General features: G+C 41.1%; 1 protein-coding gene across 1 annotated transcript in view; it reads right to left on the minus strand.

The window, feature by feature from the left end:
- The window catches only part of KLF12 (KLF transcription factor 12), a 362,353-nt gene extending 351,858 nt beyond the window's left edge, over positions 1–10,495 (minus strand). The window contains exon 1 of the mRNA XM_077806931.1: positions 10,441–10,495. The gene's annotated coding sequence lies outside the window, so the exon portion shown is untranslated. The remainder of the gene's footprint in view (positions 1–10,440) is intronic.
- Positions 10,496–23,296: the final 12,801 nt, after the last annotated feature.

Below are 23,296 nucleotides of genomic sequence, written 5' to 3' on the forward strand. Positions count from 1 at the left end.
GCAGCATGTGACCTCCAGAAGAAGAAAGAGGAGAACCCATGTACCCCCAAATGCAGGTAGAGGTAAGAAAATGTTTTCAGGCTCTCTCCACAGGTACTACAGTGGAAAATGGTTTGGAAGAGTTATCTGAGGGAAGGGATCAGAAGGAGACCCCATCAACCAGACTGCATTGTCCTAGAGATGGGGGTTCCATGACCATCACTCCCAAGAGGAGGAGACGGGTGGTGGTGGTCAGGGACTCCCTCCTAAGGGGGACAGAGTCTTCCATCTGCCTTCCAGGCTGGGAAACTCGAAAAGTGTACTGCTTGCCTGCAGATAGAACTCAGGATGTGATGGAATGTCTGCTGAGACTGATCAAACCCTCAGACCACTACCCCTTCCTACTTCTCCACATGGGCAACAATGATACTGCCAAGAATGACTTTGAGCAGGTCACTGCAGATTACGTGGCTCTGGGAAGAGGATATAGGAGTTTGAGGCACAAGTCATGTTCTCGGCCATCCTCCCTATTGAAGGACCATCGAATTGGGGAGGTAAAGGCTTGGTTACACAGGTGGTGTCAGAGAGAGGGTTTTGGATTCTTCAACCATGGGATGCTGTTCTAGGAAGAAGGATTGTTAGGAAGAGATGGAATCCACCTAATGAACAGAGGGAAGAGCATCTTTGCAGGCAGGCTTGCTAACCTAGTGAGGAGGGATTTAAACTAGGTTCGCCAGGGGATGGTGACCTAAGCCCGGAGGTAAGTGGGGAAGTGGGATACTGGGAGGAAACACAAGGAGGAGGGTGCAACAGGGGAGGCCTCCTGATTCATACTGAGAAAGTAGGGCAATCGGCTAGTTATCTTAGCTGCCTATACATGAATGCAAGAAGCCTGGGAAACAAGCAGGAGTACTGTCATGGATGAGTTTTATCTGTTCAGGAAGGACAGGTGGGGGAGAAAAGCTGGAGGAGTTGCACTGTATGTAAGGGAGCAGCATGATTGCTCAGAGCTCCAGTATGAAACTGGAGAAAAGCCTATTGAGAGCCTTTGGGTTCAGTTTAGAGACGAGAGCAACAAGGGTGATGTCGTGGTGGGCGTCTGCTATAGACCACGAGACCGGGAGGATGACAGAGATGAGGCTTTCTTTAGACAATTAACAGACGTTTCCAGATCACAGGCCCTGGTTCTCACAGGGGACTTCAATCACCCTGACATCTGCTGGGAGAGCAATACAGCAGTACACAGACAATCCAGGAAGTTTTTGGAGAATGTTGGGAACAACTTCCTGGTGCAAGTGCTGGAGGAACCAACTAGGGGCTGTGCTCCTCTTGACCTGCTGCTCACAAACAGGGAAGAATTGGTAGGGAAAGTAGAAGTGGGTGGCAACCTGGGCAGCAGTGATCATTACACAGTTGAGTTCAGGATCCTGACAAAAGGAAGAAAGGACAGCAAACGGAATATGGATCCTGGACTTCACAAAAGCAGACTTTGACTCCCTCAGGGAACTGATAGGCAGGATACCCTGAGCTAATATGAGAGGGGAAAGGAGTCCAGGAGAGCTGGCTGTATTTTAAAGAAGCCTTATTGAGAGCGCAGGAATAAATCATCCTGATGTGTAGAAAGAATAGCAAATATGGCAGGTGACCAGCTTGGCTTAACAGAGAATTCTTTGGTGAGCTTAAACACAAAAAGGAAGCTTACAAAAAGTTGAAACTTGGATAGATGACTAGGGAGGAGTACAAAAATATTGCCTGAGCATGCAGGGGTGTAATCAGGAAGGGAATGTAATTAGGGGACTGTGGCACATGACTTCTGAGGAGAAGCTGAGGGAACTGGGCTTGGTTAGTCTGCAGAACAGAAGAGTGAGGGGGGGGATTTGATAGCAGCCTTCAACTACCTGAAGGGGGGCTCTAAAGAGGATGGAGTTTGGTGTTCTCAGTGGTGGCAGATGACAAAACAAGGAGTAATGGTCTCAAGTTGCAGTGGGAAAGGTCTAGGTTAGATATTAGGAAACACTATTTCACTAGGTGGGTGGTGAAGCACTGGATTGGGTTACCTAGTGAGGTGGTGGAATCTCCATCCTTAGAGGTTTTTAAGGCCCAGCTTGACAAAGCCCTGGATGGGATGATTTAGTTGGGGTTGGTCCTGCTTTGAGCAGGGGGTTAGACTATATGACTTCCTGAGGTCCCTTTCAACCCTAATCTGCTATGATTCTAAGAGCAGCAGAGCAGCATTGGAAAAGGGGGCAAAGGGCAATCAAATTGATGGACATGGGGTGGAGGGCAGAACTGCCTGGAAGGAGAACAGACTATTTTGTTTGAGAGAAATGTAGGTGATTTCATGGCCTTTGACTGTTCTCCTGTCCTTCCCCACAGAAATTACATATTCACAGATCTGCAAATTAACATTTGGAGGCCACGGAAGCACGTAGTTGCCCCTGTGCTAGTAGGCTTAGTCCTCAGATGAGAGCCTAACTAGCAATTGAGACCTGTACAATCACCAGTCCTTGAAGATGACCTGCAAACCTTCTTCCATAGAATGAGAGTCGCGGTCCTGACTGATCCCTATTACAAGAGGCAGAGGGGCATTAGTAAATACAATAACCGATTGAATTTTAAAGCCCAGCTCAACCTGAACCATGCCCTGTCCAAGATACTTTGTCATATAACATGTCAGGTGTTTTGCAATTTGGTTATAGATTATTTTCATGACACTTATGTGTGTGTCCTCTTTGCTAGGAGGACTGTGGCCTCATTTTGTAGCTGACTCCTTTGAAAGCACTGGGGCCTCATAAAAGAAAGACACCACTCACTGTGCCTGATGATCAGAGCTTTCTTTGACATTCATTTTATTATTTCCAAGGTTACGTCAAACACACTTCAACAATTTGGGCTGAAATTGTCCATGCCAGATATATGTTTCAGGTTGAATTGTTTTGAAAGATTTCAACAAAAATTGTTCAGCTATTTCTGACCATGGGGGGGAGCGGAGGGGACCTCTCAATATGAATATTTTTTCCAACCATTTCTTTGAAGACCTCTAGGTTTGGAAAAAGGAATTTATATTTGGCAGAGGAAATAATCCTAGGGTCAGTGATGTACCTTTTGCTATCCCAGTGAAAGCCTAAACAGATCTGGACAAAATGTAAGCATGTTAGAATCACCACTGCCACATGCTCAATACAGCTTCTTAGAGGCCTGCTTCTAAAAATCTCTGGATATACTAGCTACACTGCACATGCTCCCAGCCTCAGAGCTCCCTACATGCACCTACAATGATCTTGTTCCCAGCCCTCCACGAGCCTTCTAGATTGTAGGCATAAAGCTAAAGTTCCAGAAGGGACACAGGCCAAGCAGGAGAAGCACCACCAAAATACCTTTTGGCCTTAGGGCAGGTGTAGTGGGAACCAGGAAGAGATCATAAATTAGAATCTTAACTCTTCCACTCATTTGTGTTGCTAAGTCTGTGCACTTCACAGCTCTGACTATTGAGTGAGACACATTCATTAGGAAGCAGGCAAACATCATTACCCCATTTTACATATGGGACAACTGAATTATTATTTAAGGTCACCCCTTGCAGAATTCGGAATAGAACTCGGTCTCCAGAAAAACAGATCTAAGTCTCATCTACTTCAATGCACTGTTTTTCAGAATCTAGGTGCTTGCTTGTGTTGCATTTAAGGACTAGTCCATGCTCACCTCCAGAGCCAGGAATAGAACCCAGGATTCCCAGAATTGCTCTGCTACCTACCAACTGGTTGTGTAAGCCACGCGCAAAAAATGTATCTGAGCCCTCTCTAGTAGTTAGTTCACATAAAGGAGAACAGCCTGCACTTGGGTTCGAGTGGTAGTGCTTGGAGCAGTGAAGCTAAAGCTCCCGGGTTGCAATACTACTGATGACTCAACGGGGGATAAATATGGTACCTCGTGATAGAATTCTCATTTTTAGTTCCCTTTTTCAAGACATGAGAGGTTACATTTAAAAAAAACATCAAAATGTTTATGGTCACATAGTCACGTGCTAAGAAGTTATAAAATACCAAATTAGGGTTGCCTGTGCCACCTTATTTCAGCCTCCTTGTATCAAAATGCATACGCACAGTCTTTAATTACATGATCGCATATTCTTTCTTACAGGACCCTATACAAGCAGCCTTAATTCTGGCATTTCATAACGTTTCAGTTCTTGACTTTGCAATCTTAATGTTTTTTTAAATGTTTTAATGTATATAATAATAATCAGCAACAGCATTTACCTTGGCAAATCCAGCCCTTGTCTCTGCAGCTGTAGAGGCTCCCATGACAAGTCAACCAATACAGTTATATGTATGGAAACATGATTCAGGGGTAATCAATATGAAGCCTGAGGACAAGCATTGGGACTCCCTACAGAACAGTGTACAGGGGCAAGGAGGGGCAGTGCCAAAGGTCCAGTGCTACCCAGATTCTAGTATTTTGCTTTGCAGCAGGGATACAATGCATCCATAAAAGCTACTTCAAACAGTAGGCTGAAGTAGAAGGAGATTTCCTTGAGGGGGCTGTATTCTGAGGACTGGAGGTAGATACCAGTAGACAAGAGAGACACCCAGCACCCAAGTCTACTACTTTGGCTGGTTCTGATCCCTAGATTTGGCCTATCTTACCTCTTCAAAAACAATTTACAAGCACCAATAAATTAGTTCTTCCCTGTGAGCTAAGTATTACCACATATATTTCTATGTTCCATTAGCCCCAAGTCATAGATAGAGAAAATGAGATAGGGGTAATTATTCATGCAAGGCCATAACGTGGTGCAGCCAGGATTAAAACTAAAGAGTTCCAGACTCCAGTTCTTGCATTAGGCCAAATTCTCTGTCATACACAAACAAGATACAGACAACAACTGTTCCACGAAAATGCAATACTTACTTTGTGCATTTCTCATAGCTTGATTCTGGCTCAACCAGTCCAAGTTTGTGGCACTTATCATAAACCATGGTAAATACAACAGAGCCTATAGTGGAATGCAAGGTAGTAACACACCCTGTATGTTTCCATTATGGCCCAGTATGTTTCCATTATGCAGAGTACTCAAAGTTGACTTCATAGCAAAGTTAATTCTACGCTTGTCTTGTCTCACCTCAAAAAATTCTTTTAACAATTTTTTGTAACCAAATGATTTTACTCTGTATAATAATAAAAGACTTAAGAATAGACAACCAGAGAGAAAACACACACTTATACTGACTTTGCTGCTTGGAAACAAACCCTGAAGTACACACATAGAATGAATTAACTGGAAAACACTGCAAAATCTTCATTCTGAAAAGAAGTTGTCCCAGTTTGTCCACTCTTCCAATGGTCACTGACAAGTACTAGAACTAGAGTCAACGCTCTTGCCAAGATTTTCAATAGAGTTATTTTTAGAAATATTAAAACTAAAACAGTCATTTTGACATTATGATTCTTCAAATATTACTCTTTTGCTTAATTTCTCATCTAATATGGCCTTCAAACAAAAAAAAATCCCTTTCGATATTATTCAATTGAGAAAAGAGGATTGTGTAATGTTCGCTTTCTGAACCCTGGGTTCAGTCTCGCTGGGTAAAGTTACACCGTGCTCCTGATTGACTGAACAACTCTGACCTATATTAAAATGTTTTTAGTACTGGGGTAAAATATTTTGTTTCTCTTTTCCTAACATCAAGGCTGTATTTCATCTTTAAAAAAGCAAATATTTTCTTCAGTGCATGAGACATTTAGCCATTTCATGCTTTCACATTTGCACTTTCAAGACTTAGTCTATCTTACAGATATAACCTAGCATATTCTGTTTAGGAATATAGGAAAAGCCCCAATATGACTGTTTAACTCTGTCTCACTAATGCTTGCTATGAAATGTAATGGCTTTTTAATATGTTTTCATCTTAGTTGGAGAAAGTGAGCATGTTTGTGTTTGAGCTCCTCCCCTTCCAAGCAGACACAGACTGCAGCTGTAGTAAACAACCACCAGCCAAGAGTTGAGAAGGTCAAGGCCTCAGTGCTACACCAATATCAGTTTTTCCAAAAATGAAACCTAATTTCTTGGAAGGGGAAATTATTATTTTTTGTATATCGGAGAAAGGTAAACCAGTCATTTCCATTCAAATGGGGGGAGGGAACAACCTTGATGAGCCACAGATAGAACATTTGACAAAAATAAAGTTAATTATTTTTCCATTCCTCTAATACAAAAGTATCTTATCCGTGGGTGCACACACAGCTGATTTGACAAATATAAATATTCCCTCAAACATAATTGTGTCCTCAGGAAACAATGTTTGACCTAAATGCAACAGTATCAGATACATTTTTAAGATATATTTTCCAGCATTCCACCAGCAAAATGCTACCCCTTTCTGTAAGGAGCAGACCAGGAGGTTGGGTAGCAATGTGAAGAGCAGTGCCAGCCACACAACCTTCACAAACGCAATCCTGCAGCTTCAGGGCATGATGGCTCATCTCAGGTTATCACAGTGGATGTACATTGTTTCCTCTCTGCTCAGGAGCTGTACCCTCATTTTCATAACTACTGGATGTGACTTGGCACACCCAAACCCTAACCACAAGGATTGAATATTCCCCCCTAGTGCTTTTTTGGGGCTCAGTCGTGCTCCCACTGAATTACATTAGTGTTTTGTCCCTTGACACTAGTATAATAAAAGGCGCTTGAGTGTTTGGGAGCACTCCTACCTGGTATACTCAAAGGAAAAAGGCTCTATCTATTATTACTTGTATTGTGGTTTTACCTAGGCACTGCAGTCGTCGACCAAGACCCCCATGTGCTAGGCGTTGTACAAAGAACAAAAAGATGGTCCCTATCTCAAACAGTTTACAATCTAAGCCCCTTACCACGCCCATTCCAGTGCATCACCATAGCAGAGGGCAGAATCAAGCCCAAAATATTAGAGGACCTCTCTTTTAAGGTGACAGCCAACTTGAGTATTTTCTGATCTGACTAGTTTCAACAAAAATTCTAACAGAGCAGCCTTTGAATTGTACTAAATCTTAACAAAATTCCTTTAAAAATATTTACAAGGATTTTTCTACTTAGGTCAATTAAGAATCTTTACAAGGGACAACATGCAGGCCTGAGAACACCACCAGCAAAAGTGGTTGAACACAACCCTCATCCCTGCACATGTCAACCAGCTTCTACAATAACAACAGCAGCATCTAGACAAGTAAAGTAGAAAAGGGAATCAAGAATCCTTCCTCCTACTTCCACCCCACCTCCTAGGCATTGTGGGGGAAGGGATGGCTCAGTGGTTTGAGCACTGGCCTGCTAAACCCAGGGTTGTGAGTTCAATCCTTGAGGGAGCCATTTAGGGATCTGGGGCAAATATTGGGGATTTGTCCTGCTTTGAGCAAGGAGGTTGGACTAGATGACCTCCTGAGGTCCCTTCCAACCCTGATATTCTATGATAGGCACCCATTGCTCCTGGACTGCAGGTAGGGGCCTGGGAAAGGAGAGAGCTCTCTGACCTCCACATCAACCTTCAATTTCTCCCCAGACTCTACAGTGTTCCAGGAAGGAGAAAATGTAGGCTTTCACAGCACTTAAGGTCAGGTTTCATCACTCCCTGCCCAACCCATCTCCTAAAGCTCCATTTCCATGAAAGGCCCAGGGAAAGATGGGTGTTCATGTGGCTACCCACTCCCTCCTGGCCCTTTTTGGCTCCAAGTAGGAGTCCTTGGAAAAGCAGATACCCTCCTTGCCCCAAACTCAGAAACTGCAGCAGCTCTGCTGCTTCTGGTAAGCCTCACATGCTCCAGCACCTGGGGAACATATGTGCATGTGAGCTCCTCCAGAGCAGTGAAAGAGGGATGCCAACATGCTAGCACATGATAAAGACAAGGCAAAATGACCATCAGCAAAACAGTGAAAATGACTGTACATAAATGTAGCCAAAGCCACAATGAAGAAAAATAAAAGAGAACATTGTATTTGCTAACTTCTTTCAGCAATGGTGGTCACAGGATTCATTTGGGACTCTAGATCAGTGATTCTCAACCAGGAGTACACAGAGGTCTTCCAGGAGGTACATCAACTCATCTAGATATTTACCTATTTTATAAACAGACTACATAAAAAGCACTACTAAAGTCAGTACAAACTAAAATTTCATACAGAAAAAATGAAAAAGTAATTTTTCAGCAATAGTGTGCTGTGACACTTTTGTATTTTTAAGTCTGATTTTGTAAGCAAGTAGTTTTGAAGTGAGGTAAAACTTGGGGTATGCAAGACAAATCAGACATCTGAAAGGGTTAAATAGTCTGGAAAGGTTGAGAACCACTGCCTAGACGGTACAACATTTTCAGACAGTAATGAGATTTTTAAGTTGACTGTGTCCTGTTCAGAAGCTTTTTTAAAAAAAAACAACACAGAGAGAAAAAAACGAACATTCAGTCTAGATTTAGTATAGCTTTATATGATCAATAAAATGCCCATATCACCCCGTCTCCAATCTCCAGCAAAGTTACTAATTCTACACTCGAGGTTACTCTGCTGTTCCTTTAACATTTTAGAGTTGGAGATCAACCAGAAAATGGAGGTCATGCACCAGTACTATATAAAGCACCCTTGCAAAGTTGCCATGAATATCTGCATGCCATAGCAAAAAATAAAATAAAATAAAAATTTATATCATGACTGACAATGAAAAAAAAAGAGCTGGTTAACCACTTATGCAGGAAAAAAATTGCCACAAACATTTAGAATTTTACAAAGCTGACATAAATCATAAAATCAAACTAAACTGTTTATCTTCAATATATTTTATAATATCTACTCATTTTTGTTCTGCTTTTAAATGCATAAAATACATATCTTAACATATCTGGCAATAGGTGGTGACAACAGCTAACACTGAATAACCCAGCTACTGCTTCTTGAAACTGAATTAAAATTATGTTTCTGTAAATGACAGTTTAAAAAAAAATCTAACAGGAATACACCCAGTGTTTAAAAGTGACCACTCCTATTCACATTGCAAACTCCTGCACCACCCTGCCTGTCATCAGCAAAATTTTATGTCAGACCATTTACGTTGCCAAACAACTCTATCCTCCAGTAAGAAAAGGGAATGGAATGGTTTAGGTGGATTTACAGGGTGACGTTTGTTTGACTGGCACTCGTCTGCTGTAGCAGTTCTATGCACATGTTTTAATGTAAATATGAGTGTTTGTTTCCCCAGCATTGGAGAGGAACTGGTACAACAGTCCTTACTTATTTTTTTAACTAATCAGTTCGATTAAAAAAACATTATTCAATGGAATTTCTTAAAATTATCTGTACAGAACAGTTCTTTAACAATCTGAATAGTTAAAATTAGTAAAAGTGACAATACCAACTACATAGGCTATTTATCCAGATTATACATTCCACTGTACTTAGACTTTAACTGAGCACAGTCAGCTTTTATCAGTTGAATTAAAGTTATTATTACTGTTAAGATACGCAGAACTGTAAGCTTTTTGTGAGGGGAGAGAATAGAGTGGGAGAGATGGAGAGAACACATAGCACAAAGGATTTGGTACTTCCCCCCCAAACGTTCAGTTTAAATACACTATTAATCAGCTCTCGCAAGTTCTTTTTTGCCCTCAATATAAACGGTCACAGAAAGTTCCAATAATAGGCTCTATTATGAATAAAATCAGAATTGATTCCTCTTGCATAGAAGCCTCTTGCTTTAACACAAACTAATGTCACTGAGGTCAACACTCACTCGTCAGGTTACAGCAAGCTTATAACAGACAAGCTGCGGTGGCTCCCAAGCTGACGCTCAACACTCTTCATGACTGGTCTCAATGTAAAGTTCTCCCTTGTCAACTCTAGCTTGGTCCACCTTAATTGAAAATAACAGCCATAGGCCATCCCCCAGCTACTGCCATGAACTATGCACTGTGGCAAGTGACAGTTACACATCATTACTACTGGAGACAATAACGACTGTAGCACAATGACCACTATTAATGCCAACAGTGTCATCCCCACCTTAACCCGTTACCCTCCTCCTCCAAATAACATGCACACAAACAGATTTTTTGAATGACAAACTAGAGCAGCAACCCCAAATTCAACATGACATTGATCTGTTTCCTTGCCACTGTCACTTACGTGACCAAACAGTCCCACTCTGTGTAAACTACATGTTAGCATGCATTATTTGACAAAGGTTTTTGGGGGGTTTTTTTAGTTTTTTTAAACATCTTTTTAACAGGTAATTTAATAAAAGCCTTGCACATATCCTTGGTTTGCAAAAGCTTCTCCCTCCTGCCCTCCAGCGCTTGCCCCATTCGAGAGATCAGCCTTCCAACATTTTACAATAATGTAATGACAGGAAAATAAAATGTTATCTGAAAGCTGACTGATTGGGACAGCAAGAGAAAAAAAGAAAAGGTATGTTTATTCTGATAAGAAATGGAATAGGCACAGACCTGAACAGAAGCTGCAGAGCAGGAGAAACTGTTTTCTTTCCCTTATACAGAGTCCCCTCTCTCCCTCTCTCTCCTCCCCCCTCTCTCTCTCTCTCACACACACACACACACACACACACGTTCTCTCTCACACACGCATTCACTCACACGGTCTCCCTCTGCTGCTCTATGCAGTTCTCAGGAAATGAATGGGGGCAACACAGAGAACTGTTGTACTTGCAAATGACTTACCCGGATCACATGATGTGCTAAATGTAGGGTGGGCCAGTGGGTGGAGGCTTCAGAAACAAGAGAGGACACAATATAGCGCGGGGGAGCCTTACCAGGGACGCATCGAATTGCACTGGGGGCCCGCTCGAGAAGGGGGGAAAGGGGTTGCGAGGCAGCCTTTTCTCCCACTCTCTTTGCCCTCCTCAGAGCAGGGGACCAGAGGGGACGCAGGGGATGGGAGGGCGAAGCAGAGGGGCGAAGGCAACCCAAACAAAAGGGGCCCCCTTTTCTCTCCCCCAGCAACAAACCAAGCCCCGCGCGCGGGCAAGTCCCTTTTCTGTACGTGTGATGGATCAGCAGGAACTAAACTGCTTTGCTGGCATGTAATGTATCCCCCCTTCCGCCCGCCCCCCAAAACAATCAGTCGGGGGAGGAGCAAGAGGAGGAGGGACCCGTACAGCTGCGGCTCTGGTCGCTGAAATCCCCGGTGCGCGGCCGGCCCCGCCCCATCCTGAGAGGTGGGCTGGGAACACCCACCGCCCGGCCGGCGCGCTAGTGCCTCTTGCTGCTGCTGCTGCTGCTGCGCCGGGACCGGCTCCGAACGTGCCCTGGTCGCTCGTGCACACGCTCGCGCTCCGCCTCAGGCGGCCCCGCGAGCGTGTGTGAACGAGCTGCACGTGCCCGTCTGCCTGGGGAAGCCGCCGGCTCTGGGTGGGGGGGAGCCGTACCTGGGCTCCGCTCTCCCCGAGTCTCAGGGGGGACACTACAGGGCAGGGGAGCCGCGGGCGGGGGGTAGATGGAGATCTGCCGGGGGGGGGATAAGGAGCTAAGCGGGAGCGAGGCCAAGGGGTGGAGGAGCCAGGCGGGGAGGGGAGATGGGATGGTGAAGGAGATGGGGGGGAGGGGTAATAACAGCTCAGCCTTTGGGGGGCATGGGGAGCTGAGGAACAGATGGGAAGGCGTTTAGGAACGAGCAGAGATTACTGGGGCGAGGGGGTTGGTGGAGCAGACTGGGGATTGTGGAGGCACGGAGGGGTAGTTGAGGAATGTGTGTGTGTGTGAAAGGAGGGGGGGACTGAGAGGAAGGGCAGGGAAGAGTGGGTTGGATGTACTGCTGTGTGTTGCTTATAACAATGGCAGGTTAAAAAGAATCAGACCTAGGTGTGATTTTTTATATATATACTAATAGTGTCTCTTTAAAAGAAGAAGTGAAATTATGACACATGCAAAACAGTAACCAAACTGAAAATGCAAGATTTGATTTCTCTGAGTCACCCGGATGGTCAAAGTTTGAAACACAAAACAATGAAATAGGCATAAACCAATGTTCCTTTTAGCAATACTAACAATTTGGTCTCTGGGCGTGACAAACGAAAACTGAGAAAAGCGACCCACTGGCAGAGTACTTGAATTAAAAAGACATGAGGATATTTACTGAACTGTATTATTTACGTAACCCAGGAAAGCTTATGCCCAAATAAATTTGTTAGTCTCTAAGGTGCTACAAGGACTCCTCATTATTTGTACAGAACACTGTTGGTCAACATGTTTTTAACCATTGACCTGTTTTGGATTTATGTCAACACAATAGTTCCTATAAATACACCCCTGCTTTAAAAGAGATGTAATTAAATAAAATAATTAGTTTTCCTGAAAGATGTAAAATATTCTTTGGCAAAATGCGAGCGTCATCTCTGTAGTTCTGTCTCAGTCAGAACATCCTATAATGTGAGATTTGTATGTGTAAGGACTGCAGGATCAGGATCTCCATGTATCAAAGATACACAGATAAATTGATTCTAAACATTTAAAATAATGCTAGGACAATAAATTAACTAATACTAAAAACTTAGGCAAATATTGTATATCTTTTAACTGATTAAAAAGCAAGAATAATCTCTGGTATTTTGTGAAATAAAAATATTACCTCCAAGATGTTAAATTTTTGAGAAGCAGTGACAGTAAAACTGCAGGAAATACTTTAAAAAGAGATCTTACAAGGTTTTGTTTTTAAAAAAATAAAACATGTACCTAAATATGTATTTGCACAATAGAGTGTTCTGAGCCAAATCCTGGTTCTTTTATGACCTATTTACAACACGTCAGTAGCAGTGGTTTTAAGCTGGTTAAATGGGAATCCCCCCAGTGTAGGTGAATCCTTGGGTGATATAGAGCTAGTATAGCTGTTCTGTGCTACCTACCCTTTACCTTAAGGCTGCTCTAAATTCCTCTGGGGGCTCAACTGGCCCCTGGATAGCCTCAGTATCAAGGGGATGTACAAATGGCATAAAGCCACCTCCCTCCTTTCTCATCCCCACATCAGTTCTGCAGCAAGTGCAGCTCAGCTGGTCCAGAAGATCCAACCCATAATTTTTAAAGCAGTTATTACAATCCTTTTGGTGAATAACACGTTAAAACAAATAGGGCAGATCATCTTCCAATAGATTTAATAGGTTACTACCTGGCTTGTTAGGTAAAATATATAACTACATTTAACCAATCCTGTTTATATGCATATTTACACAGTAAACCAGACTGGCTTCCTGTTGTTCTTGGGTAATTTATAGAAACTTACCAAAATATAATTACTTATAGCATAGATAATGTAATGTTTCTTTGGCTACACAGTATTTACCTAAGAGGCCAAAATAACCACAAACAGCTTCCACTTCCTTATACTATGATGTATTTGTTGCTAAATCCAGCTCTCTAATATACAACTGTGTGTCTTTTCATACAATTTGCCATTAACTGTTATAACGTGAACCACTTCCATATGGCTTCTTTTGGCAAGAAAGAGCTAGTTACTGTCACCAGCTACTTGTCTCTGGTTCTGAACTCCATTTTCTTCAGAGCTAAGGAAAGGAGGGATAACAAGTGTGCAAAGTTAAGCATATACAAATATACATTTACACAGACGTGCAACAGAGAGAGAGAGAGAGATTAGGCTTAATTTTCCACTGCCTCATATCTTGTGTAGTCATTTACTCTTGTGCAAAGTAAGTACACAATGCTAACAAATCAGAATTAGTAGTGTTTTCACCAACTTTCAACAAGTGAATGGCAGCTTTCCTTCATAATACTATTTTTATATAGAACACATTCCAAAAATCTCATCAGATATTATCATTCATTAAATTCAATAAGATAATATTTTACCATTGTCAAAATGTAGAGTTGTAACACAATATTTTAAAATCAGACTTTTAAAAGATAAAGTGCAGATTACCATATTTAGTGGACTATTATAGAACTCCATTGGAAACACTCCCCTGATAGACTTGTATCACGTACTCACAATTATCAATAAAAAGCATAAGCATTTAAATTCATTCTTCTTAACCAGTTGGAACTAACAGCAGCGATTTCCCAGTGTTGGATGTCCTATAAGGAAAAATCATAGCACTGGCTTTCACTCACTGGGGTTAAAGGGTTAATGAGCACTTGACACATGAAAAATGAATAGTGATAGTAGGAAGATGATTGCATGTAGACATTGTGATGAGGTACATAACAGAGAAACATGTTATACACATTGCTGTGCAGTGAGAGGCAGGTGAAGCTCATTTCTACTGAATTTCATATAAAATATTAAAACCATCAATATTTATTTTATCACACTGAGAATATTTTATCCATTTATCTAATTTATCTAAGGAAATCATCCAGAGGAAAGGTTGGTGGAGCTGACATTTTGTGGTTACAAAATTTGTTCTCTGTGAACTTCATTATGTGCTATGTTGGCTGTTTACGTGGTCTGTTGCCTGCTTCTAGGAACTATTACCCATATACCTGAATTTGCAGGACTGTATCCAAGGTAAAAATATGACTGCATTTGCAGTAGAAATCCAAATGTGTTACATGCTTATATATCAATAGACTGATCTAGAAATAGGGATAATGTACATTAATATTTGCTATATACTATTGATATATAGAGAAATATAGTTCTCAGTCACACACTTTTACTAAGTCTGTCCCCTATTAAATCACAATCATGGCTCACTCCTTATACCCAATTCCTTTATTTTCATTCTTGTGCCACTGAGCAGAGCTGGACACACATCTTTTGTTAGAAAATTTTCAAAAAAAATGACAATTTTTCAAAGCCAAATACCCGTGAAAACATTTTGATTACCTCCAAATTTTCCATTCTTGCCCATTTTAGTTGTTGTTTTCGGGGGTTGGAGGATTTCATCGTTTTTCTTAGTAATTGGTGAGGGTTTTTAAAAAACAGTTCTTTAAAAAAATTGAAATTTTGAATTTTGAAACAACACATTTAGCTTTTGAAAACTAAATAAATCCATAAAATATTTCTACATAAAACTCTGAGAATAGAAAATTGACCCTTTTTGAAACCCAGTAGAACAAACTAGTCTCTGAAATATTCATTTTTTAAAACTTTATGTTTATACCAGCTCTACCACTGAACACCTCTAGGGACCATGTGTGCTTTGTCCACTGCAAATGCATTATCTCCTCATTCAGTTCTGCCATATTCCTTGCAAAGAAGTACTGCTATGCCACTCTCATTCACTCTCACACTCCCACTTACTTCCAGCCTTTTGCTCCTTCCTAAAACCTTTCTCCTCTCTGCATAAGAACTTGCCGATTTTTTCAAAAACGAGATCGACTGAAATCTCCATCCTCATCCCCTTTGTCTCGCACCTCCCAGGCTTCTCCCCTGCCACTGATAGGGAAATTTATTTCCTGCTATCCTCCTCTAACCTCTGCACTCTGTTGCACCTTAATTATGCTGTCTTTTAGATCCTGATCCTACAAGGATTTACCCAAATGAGTAGTTCTGTTTAACTCAGTTTAGCTTCTTCCATGTTTAAAGTTAAGTACATGCTTAAGTCATGGCAGGATCAGGTCTCAGTATGCTCCAGGCTTCTTCCACAGGGAATGTTGTTTTCTCCGAAAGGACTTACCTCAGTAGGCTATGTGCAGTCAGGTTCTTATGTGTGTCGTCACCAGCAGAGAGCACACTGTAGCATCAGTAGAGCCCTGCACAGATACAAAATTTGGATCCACATCCAGATGTGGATATCCACAGATATAAAGTAAATAGCTGCAGATTTGCAGGGCTTTAGATAATAAAATTTGGATCTGCATCCATCTGCGGTCCACAAACAATGTCCATGAATATCGGCATCCACATCTGCGGATGAGGATATCTGCAGATATAAACAGATATCTGCAGATTTGCAGGGCTCTAAGCATCAGGACAAGTCAGAACAGGAAATCAATAACATATTTAGACAATGTAGGCCTGAGACAAATAAAGATATATTTAAAATAAAGCAGTATGTGCTGAATTTTCCTCTTTCCTACTTGTTTGAGACATCCAATATTTAATTTGGCATTCTTTAATTTTTTAAAAGTGCATTTTCAGTTCACTTTTAGTTTTTTCCATTCTACTCAGATTTCACTTCCTAACTGAAAATTAAACAAAACCAACCAACCAACCAAACAAACAAAAAACCTTCATTTGGGATGCATGATTAAACAAAAGCCTTAACAAATTACATGATATATGTTGTAAGACAGATTGTATTCATTTGCTGAACTTGAGGAAACCTTTGGGGTGACAGTTAATCAGTTAAAATACTTACAGTTGAGGGATTGTGTTACTAATTCCTTTTGCAATCCTTTCACAACTCTTCTGAATAAAGGCAAAGAAATAAATGTTTTTGCCGAGGAACTGATCACATCAGCAAATATGGGCTCTCTGATGTAGGCCCCTGTCCTGAAATCTGATCCATGATCATCTTTCAGAACCTCAAACAATTCAATGGGACTGCGTATGGGTACAAGGGTCTGGCCACTTTGATCCAATAGCAGTATCTGGACCTCAGACTGTAAGCTCTACAGGGAAGAGACATCATCCTTTATCTGTTTGTATGGCTTCATGCTAGAGTTGCCAATTTTGGTTGGACATATTCCTGGAGGTTTCATCATATGACAATCTTTAATTAAAGATTAATTTTTAATTCCTGGAGACTCCAGGACAATCCTGGGGGGTTGGCAACCATACTACATGCATATTATGACTCTGTATAATGAAATGGCTATTAATCATACTGGTTGACCAAAAGCTTATGAATGTGACTACTAGATAATAGTGGTAGAGTATTCTCTATGAGCCATAGCACCACTTTACTTATGAATGATCTGAGCTTTTTAGGGTATTCCACATTTGTTTTCCTGCACTTTGAATAAACCGTTGTTCATTTTTGAATGCCAAGAAGTTAAGCTTCTTTTCCTCCATCCACTCTGCTTAAAAACAACAACAACTGAGTGCACTCCTTGTAATCTCAGTGTGTATAATAGAGCCCTTTTGATACTATAATGCTTTTTAACTTTTTAACATGGAAAGAAATCAGTTACAATGAGTGGAAAAAAATATGTGCTTGTTTTTCTCCAGGGATAGAGATAAAAATGTGCAATTTTCCAGATTTAGATAGGCAAATATATTGCTGAGGTACATATTTTAGGAAACTAGGCCTGCATAGTATTAATTGCATTACTTCGTTTGCTGGATTTCTGAGGTTGCCATGCTTCTGTAGTTGATTCAGATGAAGGATATGCAAGATCAGTTTGAAACCCAATCTTCTTTTTCTAAGGCAAAGGCCTCAGCCTACTTCTTGAGTCAAATGGCCCTTACAGATGCCATTGCTCAGTCTAGTTATTCCTTCTTGAATGCTAATTTTAAAAAATTATCACACCTTTACTCCCTGTCTCCAGTGAGAGTCGCTTGCTCTGAGAGCTTGCCATCTCCTCTACAATATAAAAGAGAAAACATACCAAGTAAAAGAGCAAAATATGCAGCAACTTCTAGAGCGGCCATTTCAGGGAGGCCACCGCTTGATTTTACCAGAGTTAAAGGTCCAGCCCCAGAAACGGTGGGGGAGGAGAGAAGAAATTTCCAGAACAAGAAAATCATGCACTGGGGAGAGTTAACAGGGAGCAGGAAGTGACCAGTGAAGGGAAAGGGGCTGCTTCTGTGTTATTCATATCACCAGTATACCATGCTGGTTTTAATTGTTTTTTAAAAATGGCAGGAAAGGTCATCTCATGACCCAAGAGACAACAACAATTAGAGTATCACTAATAAAATGGGATGTTCTGGACTTTCACTAGCAAATAACTTATAGCTGGAAGGTATATCTTTGTGTCTAGGCCTAAGAATCACTTTGGGAATGCTTAGAGTTTTTAGAACTTCAGGTTCAAATCTCACTAGGACTAGCTCTCTGCATTCTTTCTAGGTAGATAAATGGTGCCTTAAAAGCTGAGCTCCTGTCTATTCTATGTAGACATTGAAGATCTCATGGCACCTTTTGTAAGAGAAGGGGTTTGAGCCAGTGTCCTCAAAGTTTCCCTCTCTCCCCTGTCGTTCTGTGTGATGCACACTACTTGGTTATCACATTCCATCCAGAGTTTCTCTGTATAATCCTACTATGGATATAGGTTCCAATCTTGCCTGTTCTCCATGCACTGATCTCATAGACTATAAAGGAAGTTCTATATGTGGAGGGCTTATAGGATCAGACCCAATGTTTATAAAGTGTTAAGTGAAGAAATATGCTATATAAATGTCTGGGGGGGTTGTTTTGTTTTTTTAATAAGGCATGTAGCAGAGAATATTTGGAGATGAATTATGGAATATTTTCAGCTTGGCATATATGAGACTGCTGGCTGATTTTGTATTTACAAGCTGACCAAAAACATCTGGGGTCTCCTCTCTGCTGATATTATCACAACAAATGTTTTACATTCTTCCTGACAAGTATTAGGTAAAATAACAAATATTTAGAATAATAAGAAGTGCTGTTTTTCCCTTTTCATTTTGACTCAGCAAAGACTTTTGCTCTTCACGAGGGTGCTAAATATATTACAGCAGAATCACTCTCCAAGAAAATAAGTACCTTAGTGCTGTTTTCTTCCTTTCCCATCTTCTGTTTTATCTTACAGATGCTTTCTTATATTACTACAGAAGGCTTTATGTTGTTAACTACTGCTTGGATGTTCAGTCTGCACTATTTCTCCTTTCTTCCTGCCCCCAGAATCTCTTTAACAGATTCTACTGCAGTCTCAAGAATGCAGCAAAAGAAAAATAAAATGTTTTAAATAATGTTCATTTTCAGAAAGAGATCCAGACATACTGGAAATGTTTTTCGTGTAGCATTTGTGTTGTTTCACTAGCTTGCTTTGAAAAGTTTGATTTTCTCTCTGGATATAATGGGCATATCCAAACTTGTGATGAATAATAGGCTTTCTGTATGTTACAAACTTACAAGCATTTAGAGGCTGCATCCTTGCTAGATTATGTATGTCACATTTCAGATCTGAGTGAATACTTTTTGACTGAGTTAGAATTTTTTAAAATGGGGTTTAGAAAGGAAACATCACAAGTCGTGAACAACAGTGGAACCACTGGGCATCAATCCAATTACAACAGGTATAAATAACAGCTGTAAATCCCAAGCATATAACAGAATTGTACTAACTTCTTAAATAATTGTTGCCCCTTTTTACTAAGAAAATTAAGTTATTTTTTAACTGCAAAGATCAGAAAATACCTGTGATATAACCGAGGACATGATTTCTATGAATAAGAAAAGTTCCAATCTTGCAATTGAAAACATGTGGGCAGACTGCTGTGCCTGCACAGTCCTCTTAATATAGTCTATCAATTTCAGGATCAGACCCTGAAGTAGTAGTCTGGCAGTGGTAGTACAAAGTCAGCTCTTGCCATTCTTCCTCAACCTTAATTTCTCAGGGAAAACACCCATGAGAGATTTGTCTTGGTGAGAATTAAGCACAGCGGGATTTGGATTCTAGCTTCCAGGTTTTTAGGCACAAATATGATATATAAGTGGTGCAGTTCATTCAGCAAAATCAGAGCCTTGCCCTGAATTATCTACTTAACATCAACATTGGACCCAGCCCTGCTGCTGTTGAAGTCAATGGCCAAGCTCCTATTAAATTCAGTAATACGCAACTTTTAACCTGCAAAGTGCCTTACAAAAATCCTCATGACTCCTGTCATGTAATTAATTAAGTTATATTATCTCCCATTTACAGATCAGACTGAGGCAGAAAAGTTGAGGTCAGTGTTTTCAGAAGCTTGGCCAGATGCCATAATTTCTCACCCCAAATTATGAAGGTTTGGCCATTCTATAGTGATGTGTTAAAATAGCCTGTTTTTGTATTGCTCACATAGGCTACCCAGACATCACTGGCAATTTGGGCTCTCCTCTTCTTGTCCCTGAGCACCCAGGAAGTATGCATGGATCCTTATAAAAAATGTTGTTACATGCTGAGTGTGCAGGCAACTTAGGTGCAGGCGAACATCAGCCTGGATATCTCCTGGGTGCCCAAATCCTATTTGAGCTTCTAGACAAGTACCCAAGTGGATATTTGCACTTACCCAATCTTTGGTAAAATTTATCAATAATCCACTTCTTATTCCACTTCTGTTAACATTTGTTGCAGAATGTTTCACAATGTGAAAAGCTTGTTTTGATAGCACTTATTAAAAAGTACACAATTTCCCACATCTACTGACAACTAATTGTTTCTGAGGGTTTTCTATCAATCTGGGTATGGTTGAAGTTGTAGTAGTGTCCCAGCAGCCCACAGGCACACCATGAAAGGATCGTGGAAGTGCTTTGAATGGGAGAAGAGTCTGTGATTCTTATAACCAGGGATAACAGTAGTGCTTGGAAAGGATAGCACCATATAGCGTTCAGTGGCTATTACCCAGCTGAGCCTAAGCACCCAGATGCTAGCACCCAATGCTGACAGCAGATTTTCAAAGAACAAGCACCACTCACATTATGCTTTAAAATTTCCCCTTTATATCAGAGCCCCTCAAAGTGGGTAGCCAAATTCTCCACAGAACACATGAAGAAGCCCCTTAGAAAATTCCCCTACATCTGATTTGCCAAAGGCTTGTCAGAGCTGGGATAAGAACTTGAGAGTTTTTGGCACCAAAGCCTATGATCAGATCAGTAGGCCATGCCCTCCCTAACTATCGAAAGTTTAACCTTCAGCATTTTTTGTTTGGTTTTGGTTTTTTTAAGAAAGTGACCTGCAAAGTTAAAGCACAAACCTAGCCAGTACATATTGGTAGCCAGACTGAGAAGAACATTTAGCACATTACCTCTTAAAAACTCACTTCATTTTTCATGCATCCGATGAAGTGAGCTGTAGCTCATGAAAGCTTATGCTCAAATAAATTGGTTAGTCTCTAAGGTGCCACAAATACTCCTGTTCTTTTTGCGGATACAGACTAACACGATTGCTACTCTGAAACCTTTATTTTTCTTGTTGAGCTGGCTCCTATCCAATGTGATACTCTAGCATGAGCCATGCAGTGACAGTAACAACCACCATGGAAACCAGCTGGAGCATGAGGCTGATCATGGGGTGGGGAAAGGAGGCAGCTAAGTAATTTTGTTGCTTAAAAAAAAATATATATATATATATGTATATATATACTGCATGTTTTCTCAAAAGTTTTCCTTCTTTCGATTTTAAAACACAGTTGGAGTGCCCCTCCCACACTGAGTTCCTCTTTCAACATTTAAAACACACTAATCCACAATTATATTGAACCTACAAAAATCTGTGGCTGACTACAAGTTATTCCCACCTCACAGTCAAAAACTAAACAGCCCCACCCTCCTTCCAATCCCTGTCCAAATACTGGAGCAATAAGGAGAGCCTTGGAGTATGTCCAAAAGGTTAACAAATCCAGGCTCTTGTGGGCAGAGGTTGGGAAAAAAATACCAGAGTCAATGGGGGCCTCATTGAGAGTGCCCTGCCAGCAGCTTCCTCATGGCAACCTCAAGCACCCGGTTTGGGCACGTGAGGTAGAATGAAACAAGGAGATGTAATGAGTAATGGGCTCCCAAATCTATCAGATTGCAAGGGTCTGCACATCTCCCTTCAACCACACTGAAGAATCTCACTCCCTTCAGATTGCAGTAGCCACCCATGAATACCACTAATGCAAAGATGACATTCCCTTTAAATAGTCTTATTCCCTAATTCCCTTATTCCTGTCACCTGCATCTCTCAACCTCTCTTGAAGTGATTCTCTCAACTTGACTGTCTCCTGATTACTATTGACTATGGCTCAGATTTTTAAACGTATTTGTCCACAGTGGAACAGCTTCAACAGAAGATAATTGCACACATTGGAATTCCATATTGCATCAGTCAACAGCTAGAGCATTCTCCTGAGAGGAGGGAAGCCCCTCTTCAAATCATTTCTCCCCCTGTGGGGAGAGGTGGACAGGAATTGAACTTGGGTCTCCTACATCTCAGCTGAGTGCTCTAACCACCAGCTATGTAAGATGGACACCATCATCTCCTTCTCTGGCTCATTTGTATGGTGTGAGGCAGGCACCTAACTCATTCCCTCAGGAACATCTCAGATGCCTAAGCTGCCCGATTCCAGGCAGTGGGTTCCCATTTGTGAATCACTAAGCAGAGATAGGAGTCTCCCCGCAGCGTAGATTTAGGCAACTATGTCTGAGAGGGGCGGGGATTAGCACCTCCCCACTTTGTTGGTATCTTCCATAGGGTAGTTTAGGTAACCCCCACCTAGTGTGCTGAATTTTGTGGATTGCATTCTTTGGCGCCCATCTCTCCCCATTCATTGTTTAGGGAGTCTAGGTGCCTAACACAGGCTTTGTGGATCACAGTTGTGTTCCTATGATTTCCTTGATGCCTCAAAGTTAGGTGCTGACATGTTCAGTGTTGTAGTGCCTAAGTCCCTTTATTAATCTTGGGCCCTACTGAAAGTCAATAAGGATTTAGGCTACAAAGTGCTTAAGTCACTTTTGCAAAAGGTACTTAGGGCCAGATTTTTAAAGGTATTCATACATTTTAAGATGCAAATAGATGCCTAGTGGTATTTTCAAAAGCATCTAGGCACCCAGTTCCCATTGACTTAAATCTGTCCCTTACTGCCTCAATTAAATTTTTTCCCCCAAGCATCCTTTTCTCCCACTATCTGACACCCAGTCAAAATAATTACAGAGTAAATCACAAGGGAAAATAAACTGCCAATTCCCAAATGATGCTCTGTCGGCCTAGTTACTAAAATTAATTCCCCAAATCACAAGGTACTCCAATCCCAAAACCAGATTAGGCAACCCTCACATTCTCTTTTTCTCTCATTACAGTGGCATAAAAGAACACAAACATATGAGACCAGGTCCTCAGCTGATGTAGACTGACATCTCTTCATTGACTTCTGTGGAGCTATCCTCATTTACACAAGCTGAGGATCTGGCCCATGCATATGGGAGAGAATTGTTTCTTCCTACTCCTTTCCATCTTCCACCAGCTCCACCCACTACATCAAATGTACACACATCTAATTCCTTAGATAACCTGCCCATTCCAATATCTTTATTGTGGAAAACCCTGCAAAGAAACATTGCTGGTTATCTTTAAATCACTTTAGAACCTCACTTCACTAGCACAGGAATATTGTAAAGAAACCATCTAATTTACATAGTCTCCCAGAGGTTAATTAGTATAGGAAGGTAAATTTCCAGAAGAGTGCAGAGGAAAATAGCAGCTAAAAGCAATTCTTTCCTTAATTGGTTTTGTACACACACCTCTC

This window comes from Eretmochelys imbricata, chromosome 1, assembly GCF_965152235.1.
Source record: "Eretmochelys imbricata isolate rEreImb1 chromosome 1, rEreImb1.hap1, whole genome shotgun sequence".
Taxonomy (NCBI): Eukaryota; Metazoa; Chordata; order Testudines; family Cheloniidae; genus Eretmochelys; species Eretmochelys imbricata.